Here is a 9996-nt window from a genome sequence, read left to right on the forward strand (position 1 = left end):
ATATAGACCTGCAATTCTGAAAGTATTGCACACCTCAAGTCTTTGAATTTGTCGGTACCTGGTTTGTGTACATGTACAAGGTTTTAATTGGCCTCAATGTCCCTCATTTTGACTTTGGCAGGTTTGGTGATGTCATTTTATGTTTTGCTAAAAATTTGTCTTCAAGGTGTAGAGTTCAACAGGTTTTTCCTCTAGATTTTACCAATTTGTTGCTTTGAAATGTTCACATGTAAAAACACATTTTGAATTTTTGTAAATACCTGATAGGATTGCACATAATGTCTAGCATTCCACTGGTCCCTTCTGACTTTTATCATGGGGTATAGCAGTTCTTGGAATAACAAAAAATATTAAAAAATCTGATTGAAATCAAATAAATCCATTTTTACCTGTTTAATTAATGGGCTTTTCCATTTGAAATCGCATGCACCCCCTATGGAAGACAATATGACATAAATTTCCCACACAGGGAGTGGAGATTTCAAATGAAGCAGCCCATTCATGAATAACCCCATTTGATATCCACACCCCCTGTGTGCTAGATTAAAGTCATAATGTACGATCTTTTATCAGAATTTACCTTTATTTTTTTCAAAACCGATTTTTTGGCATATTTGTAATACTTACACATGTTCTAACTTAAATCTATGAGCAAACTGTCAAATTCGTCCTATTTGTCGTAAAACGGGACGATTTTCTGTTGGTCCGACATAAAGTCATAATTTTTTATTATGACTTTATGTCGGTCACGATCGCAAACCGTAGTCTCGTACAAAACTAGCTTGGTTACGCTCTCTCCACATGTGGAGGGAGCGTAACAAATCTGGCCGCGTAGGAGACTAACTCTGAAGCCGCACTCGCTGTCCTAATCCAAATAGTGCGAGATGTTTCGAGTGATAGAGGTGAAGTTTATGATGTTGTTTCTTTGCAAATTCCCAATGTTTTTCAAGCGTCCAAATGTATTGGGAACTTTCATAATGATTGCATATTATCATTTTAGAAGAAAAAAGAAAAATCTAAAAATTTAAAAAGATCGTACATTAAGGCTTTAAGGTCATGTCTTCCATAGGGGGTGTATGGATTTCAATTGGAATAGACCAATGATGATGATAAATATCTTAACACTTGGACAGAGCAATAATTACTGTATTTGTTCCATTAACCACCCAGGGCACCTAATTACGTAATATTGGGCGTGCGCTTATTTTTTACATTGTTTACATAATTGCATATACCTAAAAAAAGGGCCCAAAATATTCACCCAGCATCATCAGCATGCCATATGTTTCGGACAATGATCCAGATTTGCATTGGCTGTTAATAAGATACAGTTTGCTTGTAAAGTATGGGTATGGGCAGCTAATGGAACAAATACAGTATTGGATTATGCAAATTTCAATACTACCTAAGTGCAAAATGAATTTGATAGTGCATGTAACTCCTGCAGCTTGATTCTGTATTTCAGAACAAACTCTTTGGTGACACAATCCAGCAAGATGACTCATTTTCAATCAAGTTTGAGATAATTTTCAGATGTATTGAAATACATTTCTGTTGATTGCATCGTTGAAATACTCATCTTAAGAACTGAAAGTTTCAGTTTGGATGGAAGTTTCCCAAAAATGCTACGGCTGGGTCTACTCAAATGCCCCACCCAATGCATAGTGCTATGAACAGGAATGTGTGGAATGCGGATTTGGTACCCAAATTGTGAACTTGACATTCACAAGGGTACTAGTAGGGGGTACATGGATTATGTCATGAAAAGGACATTTATATTTGTTTACATTAACTTTTTTCAAAAATCTACATGTAACCTTTTTTTAGGACACCCAGCTTTCTTTGGTGGGGGGGGGGGGGATAGAAAAATTGGACATGGACAAAAAATTCAGGTTGCATCATTTTGAGATATAAACTTATAGCATTATTATTATTATTATTATTATTATTATAGCAGTACATGTAGAAGTCTTTGAAATTCCAAAAAAGTACTATATTTGACAATGTGCATGTGAAGCCCTCAAAATTTGATGGGTTTTTTTTTTGGCCCATGAGTAGGGATGAACTTTGGTAGGAATAATGTACAATCTTATATATGAAATTGTGGGGTTTTTTTCAAACCTGAATTTTTGGCGTACTCGTAATGTGTACATATGACCAAACTTGCACCGGAATGGAATCGGCCTAATTTGTTTGTAGGTCAACTGAGCAAAGTTTGACATAAAGTCATGACTTTATTGTCCTATAGAACTACAAGTTGAATGGCCAAAATAACCAGTAGCGTTTATTTCACTTTACCTTGTTATTTCAGCTTAAAATGGACAGAAACCCTTCCTGACAATTATTACTAGTATTATTTCAGCATTCTGAACATAGAATAACAAATTAAAAATTTGAAGGAAATCGTACATTAGGGCTTTTAAGTATTTTTAAAGCAAAACTGAAAAATCTTTGTTTTGCAATCATTTTATACTATTTCTATGAATATTGAAGTTTTTAAATTAAATTGCATCAAGTAGTTTATTCACATGTGTCTTGCCTGTTGTAATGGTTTTTTAGATTGAGTGTCCATGTTGTGAAAAGGAAGTTCATTTGTCAAGATTTAGTTCAGATTCTGACATTTTTTTGACTATTCTTAACTTTTCTTAACTATTTCTTTACAATTTAAATAAAGAAATACTGTATTGTTTGTAATAAACGCCCCAGGGGCTGTACATGATATATGATTATGATGATATCAATACAGGAGCGTTGCATTTTTCCAAAGGGGGCGTTTATTGGAAGTGAATAGTCAATGAAAAAAACTTGTAGAAAGGAGGGATTTACGACTATACTAATGCTATTTCCATTGCTCCCATGGAAATCGAGTGGAGTGGAAAATTATATTTTCGTGGTAATTACAACAAAATTACACCCGCAAGTGCATCATCTAGCAAGAGTCTGGTGAAATTCTACAATAATTAGGCAATGAAATGGATGGAAGTTTGAGTCATAATAGGTTTTGTCCATGCAATTTAGCGATGACTCATAACCTTACTCACACGATATGACATGGAAATGTTTGCATTTTTGTCAATTTTTCACAGAAATATTGGAGAGGGCGTTTATTACAAACAATACGGTAGTTAAGTAATGTCAAGAAATAGTCAAGAAAATGTCAGAATAAATCTGAACAAATGAATTTCCTGTATGTAGTACGGTATTTGAAAGGTTATTGTAAACTGGCCTCAAAAATAAACTTTTTCACAAGGTCATATCTTTAAATCCCCTCCATAAAAATGAACAAAAATTTCACACAGGATTACTTCAATACTCTACTCTAAACACAAAAATTGCACACAGGATTACTTCAATACTCTAATCTAAACACATGTAACCAAGCAGTTGTCCAACTGACACAACAGCAAAATGCACTGACATGGAACACCTTTCTGAACCAAAATTCACATCCCAACAGATTTCTTTTGTTGGGTTCCAATTATTCACCTGTAAAATGTGGTCCCGGAAGCTGTTCTGTGTCAGTGCATTTTACTGTTGTGTCAGTTGGACAACTGCTTGGTTACTGACATGTGTTTAGAGTAGAGTATTGAAGTTATACTGTGTGTAATTTTTGTTCATGTATAGGCGAATAATTGGAATCCAACAAAAGAAATCTGTTGGGATATGTGAATTTTGGTCCAGGAAGATGTTCCATGTCAGTGCATTTTGCTGTTGGTTACTCACATGTGTTTAGAGTAGAGTATTGAAGTAATCCTGTGTGCAATTTTTGTTCATTTTTATGGAGAGGATTTTAAGATATGACCTTGTGAAAAATTATTAATTTCTTTTTGAGGCCAGTTTAGTTGACATGCATACACACCGTATGGAAGATGTGACCTTAAATCTTCCTATACAGGGGATTGAAAGGAGGTTGCCTGAATGTCAATGGGCGAGTTCATTTTAAATCTACAGCCCGTGTGAGAAATTTTAATCATGCCTTCCATAGGGGTGTATGCATTTCAAATAGCCCACTGTACCTAGAGTTGCACCCAGGAAGGTTATTCCAATAAAATCAGGGGTGTGAGAGTTCAGATTAAAATCTGAATTCAGATTTTTTGATCTTGATATTTATCTCTTTTTCTACACTTTCTCTGTACAAAAGTATAGGAGCTTGCCAAATTTCAGACTTTTTCAGATTTTTTCAGATTTTTTTATCTGTGGTCACTCACACCCCTGTAAAATTTATTAAATGTTTATTATATATTAGATTACCCAAGAATGGGGTAAAATGCTAACATTTGTGCAGATGAAGAAGCATTTTGAGCATATTACAACAATGATATCCACCTGTACCATTGGAAATAAGGCAAGCCCCTTGGCACGCGCCCTTCCCCCTAATCGATTTGAAAAATAGCTTGTGCCCCCCAATCAGATCCGGTGCCCTCCAATCATGGTCGTTGCCCCCAATGTGATGACCCACGCTACGCCACTGCAATAATATCCACCTATAGCATTGAAAATACGGTGGGGCCCTTGGTGCGTACCCTTCTCCCTTATCGTCTAGAAAATCCTGTAGAAAAATTGCTGAAAAATAGCTTGTGCCCCAAATCAGGACCGGACCAAATGATGAGAACCCTAGAATTTGAAGACTTACTGGCAATGGCCCTTGAATAAAACTGCTCACCTGAGCTCGGATATTTTTAGATCCATTTGTGTCTCGGAATGCATTTTGATGATAAAAGCAGGATCAGTCCAGGCATGAATGACATGACTTGGTATGCTATCTACTGCTGATGAGGGTGTGGATGACATACTTGGTATGCTATCTTCTGCTGATGAGGGTGTGGATAGCATACTTGCTATGCTATCTACTGCTGATGAGGGTGTGGATGACATACTTGGTGTGCTATCTACTGATGATGAGGGTGTGGATAACATACTTGGTATGCTATCTACTGATGATGAGGGTGTGGATGATACACTTGGTATGCTATCTACTGCTGATGAGGGTGTGGATAGCATACTTGGTATGCTATCTACTGCTGATGAAGGTGTGGATGGCACACTTGGTATGCTATCTACTGCTGATGAAGGTGTGGATGGTAAACTTGGTATGCTATCTACTGCTGATGAGGGTGTGGATGACATACTTGGTATGCTATCTACTGCTGATGAGGGTGTGGATGGCATACTTGGTATCATACTGCTGATGAAGGTGTGGATGATAAACTTGGTATGCTATCTACTGCTGATGAGGGTGTGGATGGCACACTTGGTATGTTATCTACTGCTGATGAGGGTGTGGATGTCATACTTGGTATCATACTGCTGATGAAGGTGTGGATGGATGCTATCTACTGCTGATGAGGGTGTAGATGGCATACTTGGTATGCTATCTACTGCTGATGAAGGTGTGGATGGTAAACTTGGTATGCTATATCTACTGCTGATGAGGGTGTGGATGACATACTTGGTATGCTATCTACTGCTGATGAGGGTGTGGATGTCATACTTGGTATCATACTGCTGATGAAGGTGTGGATGATCCCAGCAAACACAAAACGTTTTCGACATCAGTCGCAAAAGGTCATAAAAGGTTGTCAGAAAACGTTTAAATGTCGGGTTATATAAAGGGTATATTAACAGTATAAAACGTTTTCATGACCTTAAAAAATATTTGTTGATAATCTACTGCTCAGCAAGCACAAATGTTTTACAGAAAACGTTTAAATGTCGGGTTATGTAAAGGGTATAAAAACGTTTTAGTAACATTCCAAAAACATTCCTGAAAACTTGATACAAAACATTCTAAACAGAATGTTATTTTGGGGTTGAAAAAATATTTTGCCAAAAATGTTTGCCCAAAATATTTTCAATAACGTTTTAAAAACGTTTTCATGACCTTTATATAACCCGACATTTAAATGTTATTAAAAGGTTTTGAAAAAAACATTTTAAGAACATTTCTGTGTTTGCTGGCTTCAAATATTTTAACATAATGTTATTTAAGTATTGCCACAATATTTGGCAAAAATGTTTGCAAAAATAGTTTACAATAACATTTTATAAAAACATTTAAAAATAGTGTTGTAGTGTGTTTTCATACAAAACGTTTTAAAACGTTATCATGACCTTTATATAACCCGACATTTTAATGTTATTAAAACGTTTTTACCTAAACCAAAAGCCAAAATATAACATATTTAAAACGTTTTTAAACGTTTTTGTGTTTGCTGGGATAAACTTGGTATGCTATCTACTGCTGATGAGGTTGTAGATGGCATACTTGGTATGTTATCTACTGCTGATGAAGGTGTGGATGATAAACTTGGTATGCTATCTACTGCTGATGAGGGTGTGGATGACATACTTGGTATGCTATCTACTGCTGATGAGGGTGTGGATGGCATACTTTGTATCTGAGACCATTATGGTTTCAGCTTGGTATGCTATCTACTGCTGATGAAGGTGTGGATGATGCATGTATACTTGGTAGGCTATATATCTACTGCTGATGAGGGTATCATAATGTGTGCAATCTTCTGCTAATGAAGGTGTGGAACATACTGTGGATGACATACTTTACTATGGGGGGATGTATATGGCATACTTGACTGGCTATCTACTGCTGAGGGGGTGTAACAGGGGTCACTTTGACAAGAAGGGGTAACTTTGGTAGCTTTTTGCAAGTTGTGTTTTACAAGCTCAACTCTTTATAATTTTAATTTTCTTTTGAAAATAATAATTTTGCTTGAAATCAAAAATGTGTAGGGGTGAACTTGTAAGAAGTGATCCTCAACAAGCTGCCAAAGTTACCCCTGTATACCAAAGTTATACCCCTTTTATGGTGTGCTATTTATTGCTACTGGTGGTGTGGATGAGTTGATATGCCATCTACTCCATCCAGGTAAGAGTGTGACTAACACATTTGGTGTGGTATCATTTTAAAATGTCGGGGTTATATAAAGGGTATAAAAACGTTTAAATAACTTTAATAAAATTTTGAAAACGATGCAAAATTTTTTAACAGAATGTTATTTAATTGTTGACAAAATATTTATCAAAAATGATTGCCCGAAATATTTGTATGGGCGTACCATAGGCGGAGAGCCATACTTTAATTTTGTTTTGCAATATTTGTTCGCACGTTTAAGGGGTTATCTAGCCACTGTGTAGATTGAAAGTTGCAGGGTATATAGTATGTAAGCGAATGAAGAAGTAGATAGATTTTCTATAATAATGTGTGTTCAGGGGAGGAGATATTTAACAAAAACAAAAACACCCAAGTCCGTCAAATGCACGAATAAGAATACGTGTATAAGATAGGCCTATGCACCATTGTGCATGATTGTGGAATTGCCGCAGCTGATTAGAGTCGTTCATTTCGTGCGGTACCTGATTAGAGTCGTTCATTTCGTGCAGTAAATAGCGGGCAATGGGTGTATTTTTTGTTTGCTTTTGTGTTGCTTGTTGGAAACGCTCATTTGTTTGCACAGACCTAGTCTCCTACACATCCAATTTATGTCGGGCGATCCGAACAAACATCGTGATAGCCACATACAGTCTGGCCTGAGGCACAGACTATCAAGTGTTTGTTTACCAGTGACCTTCAATAAAATCGATACTGTAGTACAAACATGCTATATACAGGGTGTCCCTGAAAGAACTGTATCGTCGGAAACTTAATTGTTTTGGTATTTTAACGACACAACTAAACAAAACTAAATACTTGGTGCGGTTGAGCAATAAATCGGCTATCACATACTTTTGACAATTTGACAAAAACACGAAATATTAAGATTAGAAATTTAATAAGATGGCATGGCATAATCACTGCGCATCATAATTTTTACTTCATTTACTGTATAAAACATACATCTTTTGATTCATTATGACACCAGATTATTCTTTTCTTTTTTGAGAAACAAAAATCCTTCCAAACTTTACATAGAGCCAAAAATTTACAAGATAATTTTTTTTATTTTGGCATAACAATTTAGCGAATTTTGTTTTTGTTTGTTAACGTTTGTTTTAATACGCAATCACTCGGGCACACCCTTTCCAACGAAAAATGAAAACTTTAATTTTAACATTTAATTTTGAGCATGGAGAAAGGAAATCATAGCTTCCCTCCCGTTCATCCCCATTTCCCCCTTCTGTTTTTCTTCTCTTTTTTTCATTTTGCTTTTCACCTTTCCACATTTTTTCTTCTCAGACAACCCTTGTTTACCAAAAGTAATACATTTTATTTAATTTATGACGACACACACAGCTTTCTGTCATCCCTGTCTAGCCCCGCTCCAAAGGTCTGACCTGGTTGGTTAAACCGGCGCGCCGCGGGCAGGCCAGATGTCAGAACTGCAAATAAAATGCAGCAAGGTAGAGGTTGTAATATCGTGCACATAGCTTCCTATACCTTGCTGTGTATAGTGAACAGAGCACGTGTATTTTGCTCACTGGCAATTGATACAAACCGAAGGTGTCAATAAATGGGACAGTATGGATCATTTTCGAAGTTTATGTTGTGATGAAGTTTGGAAGTCAACATGTGCGATGATGCCATAGGGTCTACAGGGGTTTTAACAACATGGTGTATCGCCTAAACTTGGTCAGTTGTATTTGTAGTTGATGTTCTTACAGAGCTGAATAGATTTCGGGGTCATCCAAGGTCACACAGAGTTCATCTGAGGTCAAATTACTAAAAACAGTCATATGGGCACGAAACTTGGTGGGTATAGTCAACACTTAGAGTCAATTTTTTGGAAGGTCATTTCGGGGGCATCCGAGGTCACCCAGGGGCATCTGAGATCAAATTACTAAAACTGTTATATGGGCACGAAACTTGGTGGGTATATTCAACATTTAGAGTCAAGTTATTGGAAGGTCATTTCGGTGTCATCCGAGGTCACACAGGGGTCATCTGAGGTCAAATTAAAAACTGTCATAACAGCATGAAATTTGGTGAGTACAGTCAACATTAAGAGTCAAATTTTTGGAAGGTCATTTTGGGGGTAATCCAATGTCACCCATGGGTCATCTGAGGTCAAATTACTAAATTCTGTCGTATGGGCATGAAACTTGGTGGGTACAGTCAACATTGCTAGAAAACTGTCTAAACATACAAAATCTTCCAACACACGGCTCGGGTTGTTTTGATAAAGCAATACCAACACCTGTTGTGAACTCGACACCACGAGGGGATTTTCCATATCCCAACCCGTGCTCTGGGCATCTTGTAAAACATAAACATTACACAGCTGTGCGGCCTATTACATTTCCATATTATTTCCTTCTTTAATCACCCCACACTCCCCATCCACCATCCAGGCTTCGCCCATACAGGGTTCTGAAAAGAAACTCACATTTAAACACAACCACTACCATACCATCACCCAACAGAGGGCGAGATGGCCGAGCGGTTAAGGCATTGCGCTGTCGGCCGGGAGATACGATCGACGAGAGTTCGAGCCTTGGGCTTGCCTTAGGTGAAAATTCTCCTGCCTCCCAAAAAGTTCCTATATGGTCGGGAATCCTTCAATTAAGTTCAGTTTCATCACAGAATTTAATTGTAGAATTTCTTCTCGCCCCCATACACTGCTTAGCACGTGCAGATATAGGTAGTGTGTGCGATGTCCGTGGTTCGGAAGTCACGTAAAGCCGTTGGTCCCGTGTTCAGGAGGATTCATCCCTGTGCACGTTAAAGTGTCAGAGCTATTCGAAAAGAGAAGGGGGATCATCCCCGGTTCTGATATCTGCAATCAGTCCTAGGTTCCAGGATCAAGTGTTGACGAAATGTGACATATTATAAAGTCGCTCTGTCGACCGAAACCAAGAAGAAGAAGAACAACCTTACACACCAACCGCGTATGCCGAAAACCGCGCAACCCGAGAACCGCTCTAGTTTACAATAACGTTTTAAAAACGTATTCATGATCTTTATATAATCTGACATTTAAATGTTAATCGGAAAGAAAATTTTTGTATTTGCTGGGATTCTTGGTATGCAATCTGCTGTTT

Source organism: Amphiura filiformis, chromosome 15 (assembly GCF_039555335.1).
Source record: "Amphiura filiformis chromosome 15, Afil_fr2py, whole genome shotgun sequence".
NCBI lineage: Eukaryota > Metazoa > Echinodermata > Ophiuroidea > Amphilepidida > Amphiuridae > Amphiura > Amphiura filiformis.